Raw genomic sequence first — 23,453 nt, 5'->3', positions numbered from 1 at the left:
TCTGTCTGTGTATGTGTTTAGATTTAGAGCTGTTGGTCGGTCGGTCGGTCGGTCTGTCCGTGTGATTTAGAGCTGTTGGTCGGTCTCTGTCTGTGTGATTCAGAGCTGCTTGTCAGTTGGTCTGTCTCTGTGTGTGTGTATTGATCTAGAGTTGTTTGTTGGTTGGTCTGTCTGCCTGTGCTTTGATTTAGAGCTGTTTGTTGGTCGGTCTGCGTGTGTGCGAGCGATTTGATTCAGAGCTGTTTGTCAGTCGGTCTGTGTGTGTGTGTCTGCAGTTGAGGGCTGTTTGCTGGTCAGTCCGTCTGTGTGGGTGTTTAGATTTAGAGTTGTTTGTTGGTCAGTCGGTCTGTCTGTGGGATTTGATTCCGAGCTGTTGGTCGGTCACTGGGCAGAGGGCTCCGAGCCCCCCAGCCCGGCTGCCCCGCAGCAGCCCCCTCTGCCAGCCCCGCTGAGGGACGCACAGCCGGGGGCTCAGCGCCATCCTCCCGCCCCATTGCTCTGGGACCGAAGCCACGAGTGGCACCCACAGAGGAGGAACGCAAACGAGGAGGCCCAGCGGCGCAGCGCAGAGGACCCAGGCCCCCAAAAGTACTTCACAGCTCCCCCGCGGCCTTGCGTCAGTGCCCATCCTCTGAAGCGGACGCGGTTTAGTGGTGGGCTCGGCAGCGCCAGCTCAGTGGCTGGACTGGGTCATCTTCAAGGTCTTTTCCAACCGCAGCGGTTCTGTGATTCTGTGATCGCTCGTGCGTGTTTGGGCGGGTGGGGGCAATGCCCCCCCGGCAGCCATGAGGGCCTGACAGAGTTAACGTCCCAAAGGCTGGGGGGGCCGGTGAAGGTCTGCACAGGGACAAGTTAAGGCCCCCATGGCGACGAACCGGGGTGTGCACAGCACCGGGGGCGGAGCCGTGTGGGGGGAGGCGCGGTCCCGCCCTCAGGAGCCCCGCGAGAGGCCTCGCCACCCCCCAGCGGGGCCTGCGCGGCACATTCTGGGAAGAACATTCTGGAACCAGGGGGAGGGGGCGGGACGAGAGGCGGGGCCTGGCCCATAAAAGAGGCGACTCGGAGGCGCCAGCGTGCACCCCCCGGGCTGGGGGACCCCGCTCTGCTGCTGCGGCTCTGGAGCGGCCTCCCAGAGCCCCTGCGCTGCCAGCGCCGGAGGAGGCCATGTTCAGCGTGGGCATCGCGGGACCCACGGGCGCTGAGCTCTGCCCTCCTTCCTCCTTTCCCTTTCATAGAGTCACGGAATGCTTTGGGTGGGAAGGGACCTTCAGAGGCCACCCAGCCCAACCCCCTGCAGTGAGCAGGGACAGCTTCAACCAGAGCAGGGTGCTCAGAGCCCCGTCCAACCTGGCCTGGGATGTTGCCAGGGATGGGGCATCTCCCACCGCTCTGGGCAACCTGTGCCACTGCCTCACCACCCTCACAGGACAGAATTTCTTCCTCATATCTGATCTAAATTTTCCCTCTTTCAGTTTAAAACCATTCCCCCTTGTCCTGTGGCTGCAGGCCCTGCTCCAAAGCCTGTCCCCACCTTTCCTGCAGCCCCTTCCAGCAGTGCAGGGCCGCAGGAAGGTCTCCCCGCAGCCTTCTCTTCCCCAGGCTGCACAAGCCCAGCTCTCCCAGCCTGGCCTCAGAGCAGAGCTGCTCCAGCCCTCGGACCATTTCTGTGGCCTCCTCTGGCCCCGCTCCAACAGGTCCCTGTCTGTGCGGTGCTGAGGGCCCCCGAGCTGGGCGCAGGGCTCCAGGGGGGGCTGAGCAGAGCGGAGCAGAGGGGCAGAGCCCCCTCCCTCGCCCCGCTGCCCACGCTGCTGGGGATGCAGCCCAGGATGGGCTTGGCTTTCTGGGCTGCCAGCGCACATTGCCGGCTCGTGTCCGGCTTTTCATCCCCCAGCACCCCCAAGTCCTTCTCCGCAGGGCTGCTCTCCATCCCTGCGTCCCCCAGCCTGTATGGATGCCAGGGGTTGCCCCGTCCCAGCTGCAGGACCCTGCACTTGGCCTTGTTGAACCTCATGAGGGTCACACAGGCCCACCTCTCCAGCTTGTCCAGGTCCCTTTGGATGCCATCTTGTCCTTCTGGTGTGTCAGCTGCACCACTCAGCTTGGTGTCGTCTGCAAACTTGCTGAGGGTGCACTCGATCCCCCTGTCTATGTCCTTGATGAAGATGTTAAACAGCACCGGTCCCAGTACGGACCCCTGAGGGACTCCACTTGTCACCAGTCTCCATGTGGACATCGTGCCATTGACCACGACCCTCTGGATGCGACCATCCAGACAATTCCTTATCCATCGAACAGTCCACCCATCAAACCCATATGTGTCCAATTTGGAGAGAAGTCCTGAGGAAAGACTACCTCGTGTGCCTGCAGTGCCGTCGATGCCTCTGTGGCAGCTGCCCGCACCGCAGCGAGCCCGCGGCAGAACAGGACCTGCCCGTGCTGGCCGCCGTCCTCCAGACCATGGACCTCCTGGTGCACGAGGAGGATCTGCAGCTGAAACTGGGGCTGGGCTTTGAGCTGGCCATCGGCGGGGAGCCGGTCTACATGTGGGAGATAGCCCAGCTTCTCCCCGAAATAGCCCCCGAGAGGTGCTGCCGGGAGCGCAACGCGCCTCTGCCCAGGAGCGCTGGGGACAGCGGGAGCTCGCAGGCATCGCTCCCTGCTCTCGGCGCCCAGGGAGCCCCAAGGGCAGAGATGAGCGCGGTGCGAGGCAGCGATCCCGGCAGCGCAGACCTGCAGCCGGCTGGGCCAGGGCAGGCTCTCCCCTCTGTGCTGCCCACGCAGCCCCTGTCCCCATGGGCACAGCCCCCCTCCCCTGCAGCCCTGGACCAGCTGCAGAGGGTCGGGATGGAGCCCCTGCCCTCGGTGGGGTACAGGGGCCTGGGGCAGGCACTCAGCCCGCAGCAGCTCCGGCAGTCCTGGTACAAAGTGAGGTCCTGCGTCCGCAGGAGCGCCTGGGGCTGGCTGTGCCTGGCAGGGAGCCCGGCACCCGACGGCACCATGGAGGGGGACCAGAAGCTGCCGTTGGAGCTGCGGTTGAAGATGGACACGCTCTTCCATGCCATGGCGATGGAGGCGTTAGGAGCAGCGGCCAGAAAAGGTGGGACTGGGAGGAGCGTGGGCAGGGTGAGCGCAGCGTGGGAGGACGGGGACGGGTCTGGGCTGTCTTGTGCGGCCGTCGAAGCCGTGTTGTTCAGGAGGGGTTTCTGTAGGATGAGCTCCTGTGGTCTGGGAGCGCTGGGATGGCAGTGAGGGATGCGATAGCCTCTCGTTGCTTTGTGTTTTGGACATTGAGGGAACTGCTGTTAGGTGCTGGCCTTCAAATATAAGGGGACGGTAGCACAAATGGGCATGCACAAAATAGGAGAAACTGGGTAAGAGGTAATTCGGGTAGGGGGAGATCGCGACCGCCAAGCCGATTAAGGACTGAAGCAAGTACCCCCCCCACTCCTCCTGCGCAAGCGCAGTGAATTAAAAAGACTACGGCTTTAAAGACTATGCGAGAAAACTGTTAAGCAATGAAGATGAGCGCACAAAGACAGGTTAATGATTATGTATTAGAAAGGTGTGGAGATTGTATGTTCAATGTATAAATAAGGGAATGGAATCCAAACTTGGTGTGCTTGATTTGTGGAGCTCTTCCACCTTGCACCCTGTGCAGAATAAAGCCATATCTCCTTCCAAAACCAGTTTTGGTTTCGGGAGCTTTATTTCCAGGTAACACAGGAGCGCTGGGGACAGCGGGAGCTCGCAGGCATCGCTCCCCGCTCTCAGGGCCCAGGGAGCCCCAAGGGCAGAGATGAGCGCGGTGCGAGGCAGCGATCCCGGCAGCGCAGACTCGGGCCACTCGGAGACCCCCGGATCAGCCCTGTGGTGCTGTTCTCTGGGTCACACGTGGCGCAACGTGGGCGTCAGACGCTCCCCGGCCACGCCTGGGCCCCCCGCTGCCTGGATCGCATACCGCAACGCCTCGCACGGATCGTGGCCAGAATGCAAAGCGCTGGCCAAAGCCGATCCCCGGCGACGCTCTCAACAGCGATCCCAAAGGCAGACCTTTCGAGCTCGGGGGGACCGCAGCGGGCTGCGTGAGCCAGCACCTCCCCCGGAGCCGGGACGCCTCTCGGGGCAGATTTCGCGAGGATCGAAGGATCGTCCGTCGACGATTCCGCGAGGGCTCAAAGGCCTGATTTCGCGAGGGTCAGCGCCCGCCCGCCGACAAATGCCGGCACATCAACGTGAGCAATTCATGGAGCTCAGGAGAAGGGAGATTTTGATCATGGCTGACCTCGGGGGGTGCGTGTGCGATTGCATTCAGAACTGGTTGTCCGTCTGCCTCTGTGCGATTTGCTTTAGAGCTGTTTGTCAGTCTGTCCGTGTGTGTGCGTGTGATCTGTTTTAAAGCTGTTTGTTGGTCGGTCGGTCTGTGCGATTTGCTTTAGAGCTGTTTGTCTCTGTGTGCGTGTGATCAGTTTTAAAGCTGTTTTTCGGTCGGTCTGCGTGTGTGCGAGCGATTTGATTCAGAGCTGTTTGTCAGTCGGTCTGTGTGCATCTGTCTGCAGTTGAGAGCTGTTTGCGGGTCAGTCTGTCTGCGTGTGTGTTTAGATTTAGAGCTGTTTGTTGGTCGGTCTGTCTGTCCGTGGGATTTGATTCAGAGCTGTTGGTCGGTCGGTCTGTCTGTGTGATTTAGAGCCGTTTGTCAGTCTGTCTGTCTGTATGTGTTTAGATTTAGTGCTGTTGGTCTGTCTGTCTGTCTGTGTGATTCAGAGCTGTTTGTCAGTCAGTCTGTCTGTGTATGTGTTTAGATTTAGAGCTGTTGGTCTGTCTGTCTGTGTGATTCAGAGCTGTTTGTCAGTCAGTCTGTCTGTGTATGTGTTTAGATTTAGGGCTGTTGGTCGGTCGGTCTGTCTGTGTGATTCAGAGCTGTTGGTCGGTCTGTCTGTCTGTGTGATTCAGAGCTGTTTGTCAGTTGGTCTGTCTCTGTGTGTGTGTATTGATCTAGAGTTGTTTGTTGGTTGGTCTGTCTGTCCGTGGGATTTGATTCAGAGCTGTTTGTCAGTCGGTCTGTGTGTGTGTGTCTGCAGTTGAGAGCTGTTTGCTGGTCAGTCTGTCTGTGTGGGTGTTTAGATTTAGAGTTGTTTGTTGGTCGGTCTGTCTGTCCATGGGCTTTGATTCAGAGCTGTTGGTCTGTCTGTCTGTGCTTTGATTTAGAGCTGTTTGTCAGTCAGTCTGTCTGTGTATGTGTTTAGATTTAGAGCTGTTGGTCGGTCAGTCTGTCTGTGTATGTGTTTAGATTTAGAGCTGTTGGTCGGTCGGTCGGTCGGTCTGTCCGTGTGATTTAGAGCTGTTGGTCGGTCTCTGTCTGTGTGATTCAGAGCTGCTTGTCAGTTGGTCTGTCTCTGTGTGTGTGTATTGATCTAGAGTTGTTTGTTGGTTGGTCTGTCTGCCTGTGCTTTGATTTAGAGCTGTTTGTTGGTCGGTCTGCGTGTGTGCGAGCGATTTGATTCAGAGCTGTTTGTCAGTCGGTCTGTGTGTGTGTGTCTGCAGTTGAGGGCTGTTTGCTGGTCAGTCCGTCTGTGTGGGTGTTTAGATTTAGAGTTGTTTGTTGGTCAGTCGGTCTGTCCGTGGGATTTGATTCCGAGCTGTTGGTCGGTCACTGGGCAGAGGGCTCCGAGCCCCCCAGCCCGGCTGCCCCGCAGCAGCCCCCTCTGCCAGCCCCGCTGAGGGACGCACAGCCGGGGGCTCAGCGCCATCCTCCCGCCCCATTGCTCTGGGACCGAAGCCACGAGTGGCACCCACAGAGGAGGAACGCAAACGAGGAGGCCCAGCGGCGCAGCGCAGAGGACCCAGGCCCCCAAAAGTACTTCACAGCTCCCCCGCGGCCTTGCGTCAGTGCCCATCCTCTGAAGCGGACGCGGTTTAGTGGTGGGCTCGGCAGCGCCAGCTCAGTGGCTGGACTGGGTCATCTTCAAGGTCTTTTCCAACCGCAGCGGTTCTGTGATTCTGTGATCGCTCGTGCGTGTTTGGGCGGGTGGGGGCAATGCCCCCCCGGCAGCCGTGAGGGCCTGACAGAGTTAACGTCCCAAAGGCTGGGGGGGCCGGTGAAGGTCTGCACAGGGACAAGTTAAGGCCCCCATGGCGACGAACCGGGGTGTGCACAGCACCGGGGGCGGAGCCGTGTGGGGGGAGGCGCGGTCCCGCCCTCAGGAGCCCCGCGAGAGGCCTCGCCACCCCCCAGCGGGGCCTGCGCGGCACATTCTGGGAAGAACATTCTGGAACCAGGGGGAGGGGGCGGGACGAGAGGCGGGGCCTGGCCCATAAAAGAGGCGACTCGGAGGCGCCAGCGTGCACCCCCCGGGCTGGGGGACCCCGCTCTGCTGCTGCGGCTCTGGAGCGGCCTCCCAGAGCCCCTGCGCTGCCAGCGCCGGAGGAGGCCATGTTCAGCGTGGGCATCGCGGGACCCACGGGCGCTGAGCTCTGCCCTCCTTCCTCCTTTCCCTTTCATAGAGTCACGGAATGCTTTGGGTGGGAAGGGACCTTCAGAGGCCACCCAGCCCAACCCCCTGCAGTGAGCAGGGACAGCTTCAACCAGAGCAGGGTGCTCAGAGCCCCGTCCAACCTGGCCTGGGATGTTGCCAGGGATGGGGCATCTCCCACCGCTCTGGGCAACCTGTGCCACTGCCTCACCACCCTCACAGGACAGAATTTCTTCCTCATATCTGATCTAAATTTTCCCTCTTTCAGTTTAAAACCATTCGCCCTTGTCCTGTGGCTGCAGGCCCTGCTCCAAAGCCTGTCCCCACCTTTCCTGCAGCCCCTTCCAGCAGTGCAGGGCCGCAGGAAGGTCTCCCCGCAGCCTTCTCTTCCCCAGGCTGCACAAGCCCAGCTCTCCCAGCCTGGCCTCAGAGCAGAGCTGCTCCAGCCCTCGGACCATTTCTGTGGCCTCCTCTGGCCCCGCTCCAACAGGTCCCTGTCTGTGCGGTGCTGAGGGCCCCCGAGCTGGGCGCAGGGCTCCAGGGGGGGCTGAGCAGAGCGGAGCAGAGGGGCAGAGCCCCCTCCCTCGCCCCGCTGCCCACGCTGCTGGGGATGCAGCCCAGGATGGGCTTGGCTTTCTGGGCTGCCAGCGCACATTGCCGGCTCGTGTCCGGCTTTTCATCCCCCAGCACCCCCAAGTCCTTCTCCGCAGGGCTGCTCTCCATCCCTGCGTCCCCCAGCCTGTATGGATGCCAGGGGTTGCCCCGTCCCAGCTGCAGGACCCTGCACTTGGCCTTGTTGAACCTCATGAGGGTCACACAGGCCCACCTCTCCAGCTTGTCCAGGTCCCTTTGGATGCCATCTTGTCCTTCTGGTGTGTCAGCTGCACCACTCAGCTTGGTGTCGTCTGCAAACTTGCTGAGGGTGCACTCGATCTCCCTGTCTATGTCCTTGATGAAGATGTTAAACAGCACCGGTCCCAGTACGGACCCCTGAGGGACTCCACTTGTCACCAGTCTCCATGTGGACATCGTGCCATTGACCACGACCCTCTGGATGCGACCATCCAGACAATTCCTTATCCATCGAACAGTCCACCCATCAAACCCATATGTGTCCAATTTGGAGAGAAGTCCTGAGGAAAGACTACCTCGTGTGCCTGCAGTGCCGTCGATGCCTCTGTGGCAGCTGCCCGCACCGCAGCGAGCCCGCGGCAGAACAGGACCTGCCCGTGCTGGCCGCCGTCCTCCAGACCATGGACCTCCTGGTGCACGAGGAGGATCTGCAGCTGAAACTGGGGCTGGGCTTTGAGCTGGCCATCGGCGGGGAGCCGGTCTACATGTGGGAGATAGCCCAGCTTCTCCCCGAAATAGCCCCCGAGAGGTGCTGCCGGGAGCGCAACGCGCCTCTGCCCAGGAGCGCTGGGGACAGCGGGAGCTCGCAGGCATCGCTCCCTGCTCTCGGCGCCCAGGGAGCCCCAAGGGCAGAGATGAGCGCGGTGCGAGGCAGCGATCCCGGCAGCGCAGACCTGCAGCCGGCTGGGCCAGGGCAGGCTCTCCCCTCTGTGCTGCCCACGCAGCCCCTGTCCCCATGGGCACAGCCCCCCTCCCCTGCAGCCCTGGACCAGCTGCAGAGGGTCGGGATGGAGCCCCTGCCCTCGGTGGGGTACAGGGGCCTGGGGCAGGCACTCAGCCCGCAGCAGCTCCGGCAGTCCTGGTACAAAGTGAGGTCCTGCGTCCGCAGGAGCGCCTGGGGCTGGCTGTGCCTGGCAGGGAGCCCGGCACCCGACGGCACCATGGAGGGGGACCAGAAGCTGCCGTTGGAGCTGCGGTTGAAGATGGACACGCTCTTCCATGCCATGGCGATGGAGGCGTTAGGAGCAGCGGCCAGAAAAGGTGGGACTGGGAGGAGCGTGGGCAGGGTGAGCGCAGCGTGGGAGGACGGGGACGGGTCTGGGCTGTCTTGTGCGGCCGTCGAAGCCGTGTTGTTCAGGAGGGGTTTCTGTAGGATGAGCTCCTGTGGTCTGGGAGCGCTGGGATGGCAGTGAGGGATGCGATAGCCTCTCGTTGCTTTGTGTTTTGGACATTGAGGGAACTGCTGTTAGGTGCTGGCCTTCAAATATAAGGGGACGGTAGCACAAATGGGCATGCACAAAATAGGAGAAACTGGGTAAGAGGTAATTCGGGTAGGGGGAGATCGCGACCGCCAAGCCGATTAAGGACTGAAGCAAGTACCCCCCCCACTCCTCCTGCGCAAGCGCAGTGAATTAAAAAGACTACGGCTTTAAAGACTATGCGAGAAAACTGTTAAGCAATGAAGATGAGCGCACAAAGACAGGTTAATGATTATGTATTAGAAAGGTGTGGAGATTGTATGTTCAATGTATAAATAAGGGAATGGAATCCAAACTTGGTGTGCTTGATTTGTGGAGCTCTTCCACCTTGCACCCTGTGCAGAATAAAGCCATATCTCCTTCCAAAACCAGTTTTGGTTTCGGGAGCTTTATTTCCAGGTAACACAGGAGCGCTGGGGACAGCGGGAGCTCGCAGGCATCGCTCCCCGCTCTCAGGGCCCAGGGAGCCCCAAGGGCAGAGATGAGCGCGGTGCGAGGCAGCGATCCCGGCAGCGCAGACTCGGGCCACTCGGAGACCCCCGGATCAGCCCTGTGGTGCTGTTCTCTGGGTCACACGTGGCGCAACGTGGGCGTCAGACGCTCCCCGGCCACGCCTGGGCCCCCCGCTGCCTGGATCGCATACCGCAACGCCTCGCACGGATCGTGGCCAGAATGCAAAGCGCTGGCCAAAGCCGATCCCCGGCGACGCTCTCAACAGCGATCCCAAAGGCAGACCTTTCGAGCTCGGGGGGACCGCAGCGGGCTGCGTGAGCCAGCACCTCCCCCGGAGCCGGGACGCCTCTCGGGGCAGATTTCGCGAGGATCGAAGGATCGTCCGTCGACGATTCCGCGAGGGCTCAAAGGCCTGATTTCGCGAGGGTCAGCGCCCGCCCGCCGACAAATGCCGGCACATCAACGTGAGCAATTCATGGAGCTCAGGAGAAGGGAGATTTTGATCATGGCTGACCTCGGGGGGTGCGTGTGCGATTGCATTCAGAACTGGTTGTCCGTCTGCCTCTGTGCGATTTGCTTTAGAGCTGTTTGTCAGTCTGTCCGTGTGTGTGCGTGTGATCTGTTTTAAAGCTGTTTGTTGGTCGGTCGGTCTGTGCGATTTGCTTTAGAGCTGTTTGTCTCTGTGTGCGTGTGATCAGTTTTAAAGCTGTTTTTCGGTCGGTCTGCGTGTGTGCGAGCGATTTGATTCAGAGCTGTTTGTCAGTCGGTCTGTGTGCATCTGTCTGCAGTTGAGAGCTGTTTGCGGGTCAGTCTGTCTGCGTGTGTGTTTAGATTTAGAGCTGTTTGTTGGTCGGTCTGTCTGTCCGTGGGATTTGATTCAGAGCTGTTGGTCGGTCGGTCTGTCTGTGTGATTTAGAGCCGTTTGTCAGTCAGTCTGTCTGTATGTGTTTAGATTTAGTGCTGTTGGTCTGTCTGTCTGTCTGTGTGATTCAGAGCTGTTTGTCAGTCAGTCTGTCTGTGTATGTGTTTAGATTTAGAGCTGTTGGTCTGTCTGTCTGTGTGATTCAGAGCTGTTTGTCAGTCAGTCTGTCTGTGTATGTGTTTAGATTTAGGGCTGTTGGTCGGTCGGTCTGTCTGTGTGATTCAGAGCTGTTGGTCGGTCTGTCTGTCTGTGTGATTCAGAGCTGTTTGTCAGTTGGTCTGTCTCTGTGTGTGTGTATTGATCTAGAGTTGTTTGTTGGTTGGTCTGTCTGTCCGTGGGATTTGATTCAGAGCTGTTTGTCAGTCGGTCTGTGTGTGTGTGTCTGCAGTTGAGAGCTGTTTGCTGGTCAGTCTGTCTGTGTGGGTGTTTAGATTTAGAGTTGTTTGTTGGTCGGTCTGTCTGTCCATGGGCTTTGATTCAGAGCTGTTGGTCTGTCTGTCTGTGCTTTGATTTAGAGCTGTTTGTCAGTCAGTCTGTCTGTGTATGTGTTTAGATTTAGAGCTGTTGGTCGGTCAGTCTGTCTGTGTATGTGTTTAGATTTAGAGCTGTTGGTCGGTCGGTCGGTCGGTCTGTCCGTGTGATTTAGAGCTGTTGGTCGGTCTCTGTCTGTGTGATTCAGAGCTGCTTGTCAGTTGGTCTGTCTCTGTGTGTGTGTATTGATCTAGAGTTGTTTGTTGGTTGGTCTGTCTGCCTGTGCTTTGATTTAGAGCTGTTTGTTGGTCGGTCTGCGTGTGTGCGAGCGATTTGATTCAGAGCTGTTTGTCAGTCGGTCTGTGTGTGTGTGTCTGCAGTTGAGGGCTGTTTGCTGGTCAGTCCGTCTGTGTGGGTGTTTAGATTTAGAGTTGTTTGTTGGTCAGTCGGTCTGTCCGTGGGATTTGATTCCGAGCTGTTGGTCGGTCACTGGGCAGAGGGCTCCGAGCCCCCCAGCCCGGCTGCCCCGCAGCAGCCCCCTCTGCCAGCCCCGCTGAGGGACGCACAGCCGGGGGCTCAGCGCCATCCTCCCGCCCCATTGCTCTGGGACCGAAGCCACGAGTGGCACCCACAGAGGAGGAACGCAAACGAGGAGGCCCAGCGGCGCAGCGCAGAGGACCCAGGCCCCCAAAAGTACTTCACAGCTCCCCCGCGGCCTTGCGTCAGTGCCCATCCTCTGAAGCGGACGCGGTTTAGTGGTGGGCTCGGCAGCGCCAGCTCAGTGGCTGGACTGGGTCATCTTCAAGGTCTTTTCCAACCGCAGCGGTTCTGTGATTCTGTGATCGCTCGTGCGTGTTTGGGCGGGTGGGGGCAATGCCCCCCCGGCAGCCGTGAGGGCCTGACAGAGTTAACGTCCCAAAGGCTGGGGGGGCCGGTGAAGGTCTGCACAGGGACAAGTTAAGGCCCCCATGGCGACGAACCGGGGTGTGCACAGCACCGGGGGCGGAGCCGTGTGGGGGGAGGCGCGGTCCCGCCCTCAGGAGCCCCGCGAGAGGCCTCGCCACCCCCCAGCGGGGCCTGCGCGGCACATTCTGGGAAGAACATTCTGGAACCAGGGGGAGGGGGCGGGACGAGAGGCGGGGCCTGGCCCATAAAAGAGGCGACTCGGAGGCGCCAGCGTGCACCCCCCGGGCTGGGGGACCCCGCTCTGCTGCTGCGGCTCTGGAGCGGCCTCCCAGAGCCCCTGCGCTGCCAGCGCCGGAGGAGGCCATGTTCAGCGTGGGCATCGCGGGACCCACGGGCGCTGAGCTCTGCCCTCCTTCCTCCTTTCCCTTTCATAGAGTCACGGAATGCTTTGGGTGGGAAGGGACCTTCAGAGGCCACCCAGCCCAACCCCCTGCAGTGAGCAGGGACAGCTTCAACCAGAGCAGGGTGCTCAGAGCCCCGTCCAACCTGGCCTGGGATGTTGCCAGGGATGGGGCATCTCCCACCGCTCTGGGCAACCTGTGCCACTGCCTCACCACCCTCACAGGACAGAATTTCTTCCTCATATCTGATCTAAATTTTCCCTCTTTCAGTTTAAAACCATTCGCCCTTGTCCTGTGGCTGCAGGCCCTGCTCCAAAGCCTGTCCCCACCTTTCCTGCAGCCCCTTCCAGCAGTGCAGGGCCGCAGGAAGGTCTCCCCGCAGCCTTCTCTTCCCCAGGCTGCACAAGCCCAGCTCTCCCAGCCTGGCCTCAGAGCAGAGCTGCTCCAGCCCTCGGACCATTTCTGTGGCCTCCTCTGGCCCCGCTCCAACAGGTCCCTGTCTGTGCGGTGCTGAGGGCCCCCGAGCTGGGCGCAGGGCTCCAGGGGGGGCTGAGCAGAGCGGAGCAGAGGGGCAGAGCCCCCTCCCTCGCCCCGCTGCCCACGCTGCTGGGGATGCAGCCCAGGATGGGCTTGGCTTTCTGGGCTGCCAGCGCACATTGCCGGCTCGTGTCCGGCTTTTCATCCCCCAGCACCCCCAAGTCCTTCTCCGCAGGGCTGCTCTCCATCCCTGCGTCCCCCAGCCTGTATGGATGCCAGGGGTTGCCCCGTCCCAGCTGCAGGACCCTGCACTTGGCCTTGTTGAACCTCATGAGGGTCACACAGGCCCACCTCTCCAGCTTGTCCAGGTCCCTTTGGATGCCATCTTGTCCTTCTGGTGTGTCAGCTGCACCACTCAGCTTGGTGTCGTCTGCAAACTTGCTGAGGGTGCACTCGATCCCCCTGTCTATGTCCTTGATGAAGATGTTAAACAGCACCGGTCCCAGTACGGACCCCTGAGGGACTCCACTTGTCACCAGTCTCCATGTGGACATCGTGCCATTGACCACGACCCTCTGGATGCGACCATCCAGACAATTCCTTATCCATCGAACAGTCCACCCATCAAACCCATATGTGTCCAATTTGGAGAGAAGTCCTGAGGAAAGACTACCTCGTGTGCCTGCAGTGCCGTCGATGCCTCTGTGGCAGCTGCCCGCACCGCAGCGAGCCCGCGGCAGAACAGGACCTGCCCGTGCTGGCCGCCGTCCTCCAGACCATGGACCTCCTGGTGCACGAGGAGGATCTGCAGCTGAAACTGGGGCTGGGCTTTGAGCTGGCCATCGGCGGGGAGCCGGTCTACATGTGGGAGATAGTCCAGCTTCTCCCCGAAATAGCCCCCGAGAGGTGCTGCCGGGAGCGCAACGCGCCTCTGCCCAGGAGCGCTGGGGACAGCGGGAGCTCGCAGGCATCGCTCCCTGCTCTCGGCGCCCAGGGAGCCCCAAGGGCAGAGATGAGCGCGGTGCGAGGCAGCGATCCCGGCAGCGCAGACCTGCAGCCGGCTGGGCCAGGGCAGGCTCTCCCCTCTGTGCTGCCCACGCAGCCCCTGTCCCCATGGGCACAGCCCCCCTCCCCTGCAGCCCTGGACCAGCTGCAGAGGGTCGGGATGGAGCCCCTGCCCTCGGTGGGGTACAGGGGCCTGGGGCAGGCACTCAGCCCGCAGCAGCTCCGGCAGTCCTGGTACAAAGTGAGGTCCTGCGTCCGCAGGAGCGCCTGGGGCTGGCTGTGCCTGGCAGGGAGCCCGGCACCCGACGGCACCATGGAGGGGGACCAGAAGCTGCCGTTGGAGCTGCGGTTGAAGATGGACACGCTCTTCCATGCCATGGCGATGGAGGCGTTAGGAGCAGCGGCCAGAAAAGGTGGGACTGGGAGGAGCGTGGGCAGGGTGAGCGCAGCGTGGGAGGACGGGGACGGGTCTGGGCTGTCTTGTGCGGCCGTCGAAGCCGTGTTGTTCAGGAGGGGTTTCTGTAGGATGAGCTCCTGTGGTCTGGGAGCGCTGGGATGGCAGTGAGGGATGCGATAGCCTCTCGTTGCTTTGTGTTTTGGACATTGAGGGAACTGCTGTTAGGTGCTGGCCTTCAAATATAAGGGGACGGTAGCACAAATGGGCATGCACAAAATAGGAGAAACTGGGTAAGAGGTAATTCGGGTAGGGGGAGATCGCGACCGCCAAGCCGATTAAGGACTGAAGCAAGTACCCCCCCCACTCCTCCTGCGCAAGCGCAGTGAATTAAAAAGACTACGGCTTTAAAGACTATGCGAGAAAACTGTTAAGCAATGAAGATGAGCGCACAAAGACAGGTTAATGATTATGTATTAGAAAGGTGTGGAGATTGTATGTTCAATGTATAAATAAGGGAATGGAATCCAAACTTGGTGTGCTTGATTTGTGGAGCTCTTCCACCTTGCACCCTGTGCAGAATAAAGCCATATCTCCTTCCAAAACCAGTTTTGGTTTCGGGAGCTTTATTTCCAGGTAACACAGGAGCGCTGGGGACAGCGGGAGCTCGCAGGCATCGCTCCCCGCTCTCAGGGCCCAGGGAGCCCCAAGGGCAGAGATGAGCGCGGTGCGAGGCAGCGATCCCGGCAGCGCAGACTCGGGCCACTCGGAGACCCCCGGATCAGCCCTGTGGTGCTGTTCTCTGGGTCACACGTGGCGCAACGTGGGCGTCAGACGCTCCCCGGCCACGCCTGGGCCCCCCGCTGCCTGGATCGCATACCGCAACGCCTCGCACGGATCGTGGCCAGAATGCAAAGCGCTGGCCAAAGCCGATCCCCGGCGACGCTCTCAACAGCGATCCCAAAGGCAGACCTTTCGAGCTCGGGGGGACCGCAGCGGGCTGCGTGAGCCAGCACCTCCCCCGGAGCCGGGACGCCTCTCGGGGCAGATTTCGCGAGGATCGAAGGATCGTCCGTCGACGATTCCGCGAGGGCTCAAAGGCCTGATTTCGCGAGGGTCAGCGCCCGCCCGCCGACAAATGCCGGCACATCAACGTGAGCAATTCATGGAGCTCAGGAGAAGGGAGATTTTGATCATGGCTGACCTCGGGGGGTGCGTGTGCGATTGCATTCAGAACTGGTTGTCCGTCTGCCTCTGTGCGATTTGCTTTAGAGCTGTTTGTCAGTCTGTCCGTGTGTGTGCGTGTGATCTGTTTTAAAGCTGTTTGTTGGTCGGTCGGTCTGTGCGATTTGCTTTAGAGCTGTTTGTCTCTGTGTGCGTGTGATCAGTTTTAAAGCTGTTTTTCGGTCGGTCTGCGTGTGTGCGAGCGATTTGATCCAGAGCTGTTTGTCAGTCGGTCTGTGTGCATCTGTCTGCAGTTGAGAGCTGTTTGCGGGTCAGTCTGTCTGCGTGTGTGTTTAGATTTAGAGCTGTTGGTTGGTCGGTCTGTCTGTCCGTGTGATTTGATTCAGAGCTGTTGGTCGGTCGGTCTGTCTGTGTGATTTAGAGCCGTTTGTCAGTCAGTCTGTCTGTATGTGTTTAGATTTAGTGCTGTTGGTCTGTCTGTCTGTCTGTGTGATTCAGAGCTGTTTGTCAGTCAGTCTGTCTGTGTATGTGTTTAGATTTAGGGCTGTTGGTCTGTCTGTCTGTCTGTGTGATTCAGAGCTGTTGGTCGGTCTGTCTGTCTGTGTGATTCAGAGCTGTTTGTCAGTTGGTCTGTCTCTGTGTGTGTGTATTGATCTAGAGTTGTTTGTTGGTTGGTCTGTCTGTCCGTGGGATTTGATTCAGAGCTGTTGGTCTGTCTGTCTGTGCTTTGATTTAGAGCTGTTTGTCAGTCAGTCTGTCTGTGTATGTGTTTAGATTTAGAGCTGTTGGTCGGTCAGTCTGTCTGTGTATGTGTTTAGATTTAGAGCTGTTGGTCGGTCGGTCGGTCGGTCTGTCCGTGTGATTTAGAGCTGTTGGTCGGTCTCTGTCTGTGTGATTCAGAGCTGCTTGTCAGTTGGTCTGTCTCTGTGTGTGTGTATTGATCTAGAGTTGTTTGTTGGTTGGTCTGTCTGCCTGTGCTTTGATTTAGAGCTGTTTGTTGGTCGGTCTGCGTGTGTGCGAGCGATTTGATTCAGAGCTGTTTGTCAGTCGGTCTGTGTGTGTGTGTCTGCAGTTGAGGGCTGTTTGCTGGTCAGTCCGTCTGTGTGGGTGTTTAGATTTAGAGTTGTTTGTTGGTCAGTCGGTCTGTCCGTGGGATTTGATTCCGAGCTGTTGGTCGGTCACTGGGCAGAGGGCTCCGAGCCCCCCAGCCCGGCTGCCCCGCAGCAGCCCCCTCTGCCAGCCCCGCTGAGGGACGCACAGCCGGGGGCTCAGCGCCATCCTCCCGCCCCATTGCTCTGGGACCGAAGCCACGAGTGGCACCCACAGAGGAGGAACGCAAACGAGGAGGCCCAGCGGCGCAGCGCAGAGGACCCAGGCCCCCAAAAGTACTTCACAGCTCCCCCGCGGCCTTGCGTCAGTGCCCATCCTCTGAAGCGGACGCGGTTTAGTGGTGGGCTCGGCAGCGCCAGCTCAGTGGCTGGACTGGGTCATCTTCAAGGTCTTTTCCAACCGCAGCGGTTCTGTGATTCTGTGATCGCTCGTGCGTGTTTGGGCGGGTGGGGGCAATGCCCCCCCGGCAGCCGTGAGGGCCTGACAGAGTTAACGTCCCAAAGGCTGGGGGGGCCGGTGAAGGTCTGCACAGGGACAAGTTAAGGCCCCCATGGCGACGAACCGGGGTGTGCACAGCACCGGGGGCGGAGCCGTGTGGGGGGAGGCGCGGTCCCGCCCTCAGGAGCCCCGCGAGAGGCCTCGCCACCCCCCAGCGGGGCCTGCGCGGCACATTCTGGGAAGAACATTCTGGAACCAGGGGGAGGGGGCGGGACGAGAGGCGGGGCCTGGCCCATAAAAGAGGCGACTCGGAGGCGCCAGCGTGCACCCCCCGGGCTGGGGGACCCCGCTCTGCTGCTGCGGCTCTGGAGCGGCCTCCCAGAGCCCCTGCGCTGCCAGCGCCGGAGGAGGCCATGTTCAGCGTGGGCATCGCGGGACCCACGGGCGCTGAGCTCTGCCCTCCTTCCTCCTTTCCCTTTCATAGAGTCACGGAATGCTTTGGGTGGGAAGGGACCTTCAGAGGCCACCCAGCCCAACCCCCTGCAGTGAGCAGGGACAGCTTCAACCAGAGCAGGGTGCTCAGAGCCCCGTCCAACCTGGCCTGGGATGTTGCCAGGGATGGGGCATCTCCCACCGCTCTGGGCAACCTGTGCCACTGCCTCACCACCCTCACAGGACAGAATTTCTTCCTCATATCTGATCTAAATTTTCCCTCTTTCAGTTTAAAACCATTCGCCCTTGTCCTGTGGCTGCAGGCCCTGCTCCAAAGCCTGTCCCCACCTTTCCTGCAGCCCCTTCCAGCAGTGCAGGGCCGCAGGAAGGTCTCCCCGCAGCCTTCTCTTCCCCAGGCTGCACAAGCCCAGCTCTCCCAGCCTGGCCTCAGAGCAGAGCTGCTCCAGCCCTCGGACCATTTCTGTGGCCTCCTCTGGCCCCGCTCCAACAGGTCCCTGTCTGTGCGGTGCTGAGGGCCCCCGAGCTGGGCGCAGGGCTCCAGGGGGGGCTGAGCAGAGCGGAGCAGAGGGGCAGAGCCCCCTCCCTCGCCCCGCTGCCCACGCTGCTGGGGATGCAGCCCAGGATGGGCTTGGCTTTCTGGGCTGCCAGCGCACATTGCCGGCTCGTGTCCGGCTTTTCATCCCCCAGCACCCCCAAGTCCTTCTCCGCAGGGCTGCTCTCCATCCCTGCGTCCCCCAGCCTGTATGGATGCCAGGGGTTGCCCCGTCCCAGCTGCAGGACCCTGCACTTGGCCTTGTTGAACCTCATGAGGGTCACACAGGCCCACCTCTCCAGCTTGTCCAGGTCCCTTTGGATGCCATCTTGTCCTTCTGGTGTGTCAGCTGCACCACTCAGCTTGGTGTCGTCTGCAAACTTGCTGAGGGTGCACTCGATCCCCCTGTCTATGTCCTTGATGAAGATGTTAAACAGCACCGGTCCCAGTACGGACCCCTGAGGGACTCCACTTGTCACCAGTCTCCATGTGGACATCGTGCCATTGACCACGACCCTCTGGATGCGACCATCCAGACAATTCCTTATCCATCGAACAGTCCACCCATCAAACCCATATGTGTCCAATTTGGAGAGAAGTCCTGAGGAAAGACTACCTCGTGTGCCTGCAGTGCCGTCGATGCCTCTTTGGCAGCTGCCCGCACCGCAGCGAGCCCGCGGCAGAACAGGACCTGCCCGTGCTGGCTGCCGTCCTCCAGACCATGGACCTCCTGGTGCACGAGGAGGATCTGCAGCTGAAACTGGGGCTGGGCTTTGAGCTGGCCATCGGCGGGGAGCCGCTCTACATGTGGGAGATAACCCAGCTTCTCCCCGAAATAGCCCCCGAGAGGTGCTGCCGGGAGCGCAACGCGCCTCTGCCCAGGAGCGCTGGGGACAGCGGGAGCTCGCAGGCATCGCTCCCTGCTCTCGGTGCCCAGGGAGCCGCAAGGGCAGAGATGAGCGCGGTGCGAGGCAGCGATCCCGGCAGCGCAGACCTGCAGCCGACAGGGCCGGGGCAGGCTCTCCCCTCTGTGCTGCCCACGCAGCCCCTGTCCCCATGGGCACAGCCCCCCTCCCCTGCAGCCCTGGACCAGCTGCAGAGGGTCGGGATGGAGCCCCTGCCCTCGGTGGGGTACAGGGGCCTGGGGCAAGGGGTCAGCCCGCAGCAGCTCCGGCAGTCCTGGTACAAAGTGAAGTCCTGCGTCCGCAGGAGCGCCTGGGGCTGGCTGTGCCTGGCAGGGAGCCCGGCACCCGACGGCACCATGGAGGGGGACCAGAAGCTGCTGTTGGAGCTGCGGTTGAAGATGGACACGCTCTTCCACGCCATGGCGATGGAGGCGTGAGGAGCAGCGGCCAGAAAAGGTGGGACTGGGAGGAGCGTGGGCAGGGTGAGTGCAGCGTGGGAGGACGGGGACGGGTCTGGGCTGTCTTGTGCGGCTGTCGAAGCCGTGTTGTTGAGGAGGGGTTTCTGTAGGACGAGCTCCTGTGGTCTGGGAGCGCTGGGATGGCAGTGAGAGATGCGATGGCCTGTTGTTGATTTGTGTTTTGGACGCTGAGGGAACTGCTTTTAGGGAAAGTGTGGAGAGGCAGGATGGGGCACGGAGGCAGAGAGGGACGCAGGACCCCGATGCGTGGAAGCGGCCGGGGGAGGCTTGTGCCCTGCGGGACTTGCCGAGGGCAAGGGCAGATGCCAGGGATGCCCAGGAGATGCCCGCTGCTCGCACACCCCAAAGCCCCTTCGCTCAGGGATGCTTTTGGACCTCAGGGCCCCCCTCTGCCCCAGTCTGGGCCTCTGCAGGGCATCCCTGCCCCGGGGGTTCCAGCTCGGGGACAAAATGGGGCCCAGGGGTCCCTCCTCTCCTCCCTTCTCTATTCTGGGGTGGGCAAGGGGAGCCTGCCCGCTGGGCAAGCTGGGCAAGAGTGCCCAAACCTCATCAGGGATGGGAAAGAAAGCAACCAAGAAGGTAGGAGCGGGGTGCTTGGCTGTCACCCCAAGCTCTCCTCCCCTTGCGGGATCTCACCGGGTTTCTTGTCCTGCCCAGCTCATCCCTCTGCACATCCCCTCGTCATGCAGACCCTCTGCAGATGCTGGCACTCCCTGTGCGAGATGGAGGAGTGGAAGCTGCTGCTGCTGCTCTACGTGTTGAGCCTGAGCGTCTGGGGCCTCTGCACGCTCACGCTGCCCTGCATCCCCGGCTTGTTTATCACCCTGGCTCTGGGCATCTTGATGGGCTGGTGTCCCAAGGGCAAGGTAGGTGTGCGTCTTGGTGTTGCCCCAAACGCTCCCGGGGCAGGGCTTAGCCCGGGGCAGAGCCCATCCCCGGGGTGCTCGGGAAGGGCCCCGTTTTGGCAGGGAGCAGTGAAGAGTGGCCATTGCCCACCCAGCCGGGCCCCTGCTCTGGAGCCACTGAGCCACCCGGTGCTGCTGTGGCAGCCCAGGGCCACTCCTGTCCCTGTAGCTCCAGTTGCCCTTGGCAGGGCCCTTGCTTCCCGGGCAGGGGCCCTCCTGGCTGAGGGGAGACAGCCCGCGCTGACCCGGGGCTTGCTTTTGGGGCGCAGGGGAACCCTGCGGGGAAGAGGCGTCGGCGAAGCGGGAGGAAGGAGCCGAGAGGTGAGCAGCCCCGTGCCAGAGCTGCGCCGGGCTCCGCAGCGGCTCCCGGCCGAGAGAGGCCGTGGGTGGCAGCTGGAGCCCCCGCGCCGGCTGCCCTTGCTCACTCTCCCTCTGCCTCCTCCCGCAGCAGCCTCCTTTCCTTGGCAAGACGTGGAGGGGTCTACGGAGAGCCCGGAGGCGGGGTAAGGAGAGCCCTTCCCTGCGGGGGGCAGCCCCCTGCGGGAGCCCCTGGCTGGGGACCCCCACTGGGGGGTCCCTGTGCCCCCGTGGCCCTGGGGAGGCTGCGGGTGGGCGAGAGCAGGACGCGGCCACTGGTCCCACGGGTGGCCCTAGCCCCTCTCTGCCCTCGGCCCCCGGCCCGGGCTGCCCCTTTTCTGCCGGGGCTGGAAGGCGCCCGGCCCCTCGCTCTGCGCCTGGGGCTGCTGGGCTGGCCTTGCCCCATGTCCCCCAGAGCCCACCCGACCCGCAGCATCCCCGAGCTGGCGGGGCCGGCTGCGGGGAGCTGGGAGATCACCCGGTGGGTCAGAAGGCAGCGAGGGGCTGCTGGGCCTACCCTGTCCCACAGCAGCCCCCGCAGTCCGGCCGGTATTTGTCCCCGCAGGTGGGGGAAGCCCCACGGAGGAGCATGGTGGGAAAGCAGCTGGGCTGCTGAAGCAGCCTCTGCGGTGCAGCTGCCCCGGGAGACGGGAGCCACGGGTCAGGGGGGCAATGGCAGCGCTGCCAGCAGCTCGGCGCTCCTCAGGAACCAGCCCGCCGACACCAACGTGGAGGAGCTCGCCAGGTTCCTTGCTGCAATCCGAGGACATAACTGGAAGCTGCTTCGACCTGCTGCAACAGCTGAAGGCAACGCAGGACAGCAGTATTCCAGTCTTCTGCGGAGTCCTGAGGAAAGACTACCTCGTGTGCCTGCAGTGCCGTCGATGCCTCTTTGGCAGCTGCCCGCACCGCAGCGAGCCCGCGGCAGAACAGGACCTGCCCGTGCTGGCCGCCGTCCTCCAGACCATGGACCTCCTGGTGCACGAGGAGGACCTGCAGTTGAAACTGGGGCTGGGCTTTAAGCTGGCCATCGGCGGTGAGCCGGTCTACGTGTGGGAGATAACCCAGCTTCTCCCCGAAATAGCCCCCGAGAGGTGCTGCCGGGAGCGCAACGCGCCTCTGCCCAGGAGCGCTGGGGACAGCGGGAGCTCGCAGGCATCGCTCCCTGCTCTCGGTGCCCAGGGAGCCGCAAGGGCAGAGATGAGCGCGGTGCGAGGCAGCGATCCCGGCAGCGCAGACCTGCAGCCGGCTGGGCCGGGGCAGGCTCTCCCCTCTGTGCTGCCCACGCAGCCCCTGTCCCCATGGGCACAGCCCCCCTCCCCTGCAGCCCTGGACCAGCTGCAGAGGGTCGGGATGGAGCCCCTGCCCTCGGTGGGGTACAGGGGCCTGGGGCAGGCACTCAGCCCGCAGCAGCTCCGGCAGTCCTGGTACAAAGTGAGGTCCTGCGTCCGCAGGAGCGCCTGGGGCTGGCTGTGCCTGGCAGGGAGCCCGGCACCCGACGGCACCATGGAGGGGGACCAGAAGCTGCCGTTGGAGCTGCGGTTGAAGATGGACACGCTCTTCCACGCCATGGCGATGGAGGCGTGAGGAGCAGCGGCCAGAAAAGGTGGGACTGGGAGGAGCGTGGGCAGGGTGAGCGCAGCGTGGGAGGACGGGGACGGGTCTGGGCTGTCTTGTGCGGCCGTCAAAGCCGTGTTGTTCAGGAGGGGTTTCTGTAGGACGAGCTCCTGTGGTCTGGGAGCGCTGGGATGGCAGTGAGGGATGCGATAGCCTCTCGTTGCTTTGTGTTTTGGACATTGAGGGAACTGCTGTTAGGTGCTGGCCTTCAAATATAAGGGGACGGTAGCACAAATGGGCATGCACAAAATAGGAGAAACTGGGTAAGAGGTAATTCGGGTAGGGGGAGATCGCGACCGACAAGCCGATTAAGGAGTGAAGCAAGTACCCCCCCCACTCCTCCTGCGCAAGCGCAGTGAATTAAAAAGACTACGGCTTTAAAGACTATGCGAGAAAACTGTTAAGCAATGAAGATGAGCGCACAAAGACAGGTTAATGATTATGTATTAGAAAGGTGTGGAGATTGTATGTTCAATGTATAAATAAGGGAATGGAATCCAAACTTGGTGTGCTTGATTTGTGGAGCTCTTCCACCTTGCACCCTGTGCAGAATAAAGCCATATCTCCTTCCAAAACCAGTTTTGGTTTCGGGAGCTTTATTTCCAGGTAACACAGGAGCGCTGGGGACAGCGGGAGCTCGCAGGCATCGCTCCCCGCTCTCAGGGCCCAGGGAGCCCCAAGGGCAGAGATGAGCGCGGTGCGAGGCAGCGATCCCGGCAGCGCAGACTCGGGCCACTCGGAGACCCCCGGATCAGCCCTGTGGTGCTGTTCTCTGGGTCACACGTGGCGCAACGTGGGCGTCAGACGCTCCCCGGCCACGCCTGGGCCCCCCGCTGCCTGGATCGCATACCGCAACGCCTCGCACGGATCGTGGCCAGAATGCAAAGCGCTGGCCAAAGCCGATCCCCGGCGACGCTCTCAACAGCGATCCCAAAGGCAGACCTTTCGAGCTCGGGGGGACCGCAGCGGGCTGCGTGAGCCAGCACCTCCCCCGGAGCCGGGACGCCTCTCGGGGCAGATTTCGCGAGGATCGAAGGATCGTCCGTCGACGATTCCGCGAGGGCTCAAAGGCCTGATTTCGCGAGGGTCAGCGCCCGCCCGCCGACAAATGCCGGCACATCAACGTGAGCAATTCATGGAGCTCAGGAGAAGGGAGATTTTGATCATGGCTGACCTCGGGGGGTGCGTGTGCGATTGCATTCAGAACTGGTTGTCCGTCTGCCTCTGTGCGATTTGCTTTAGAGCTGTTTGTCAGTCTGTCCGTGTGTGTGCGTGTGATCTGTTTTAAAGCTGTTTGTTGGTCGGTCGGTCTGTGCGATTTGCTTTAGAGCTGTTTGTCTCTGTGTGCGTGTGATCAGTTTTAAAGCTGTTTTTCGGTCGGTCTGCGTGTGTGCGAGCGATTTGATCCAGAGCTGTTTGTCAGTCGGTCTGTGTGCATCTGTCTGCAGTTGAGAGCTGTTTGCGGGTCAGTCTGTCTGCGTGTGTGTTTAGATTTAGAGCTGTTGGTTGGTCGGTCTGTCTGTCCGTGTGATTTGATTCAGAGCTGTTGGTCGGTCGGTCTGTCTGTGTGATTTAGAGCTGTTTGTCAGTCTGTCTGTCTGTGTATGTGTTTAGATTTAGGGCTGTTGGTCTGTCTGTCTGCCTGTGTGATTCAGAGCTGTTTGTCAGTCAGTCTGTCTGTGTATGTGTTTAGATTTAGGGCTGTTGGTCTGTCTGTCTGTCTGTGTGATTCAGAGCTGTTTGTCAGTCAGTCTGTCTGTGTATGTGTTTAGATTTAGGGCTGTTGGTCGGTCGGTCTGTCTGTGTGATTCAGAGCTGTTGGTCGGTCTGTCTGTCTGTGTGATTCAGAGCTGTTTGTCAGT

The sequence above is a fragment of the Pelecanus crispus genome, chromosome 3, assembly GCF_030463565.1.
Source record: "Pelecanus crispus isolate bPelCri1 chromosome 3, bPelCri1.pri, whole genome shotgun sequence".
In the NCBI taxonomy this organism is placed as follows: Eukaryota; Metazoa; Chordata; class Aves; order Pelecaniformes; family Pelecanidae; genus Pelecanus; species Pelecanus crispus.
This window is presented reverse-complemented; position numbering follows the sequence as displayed.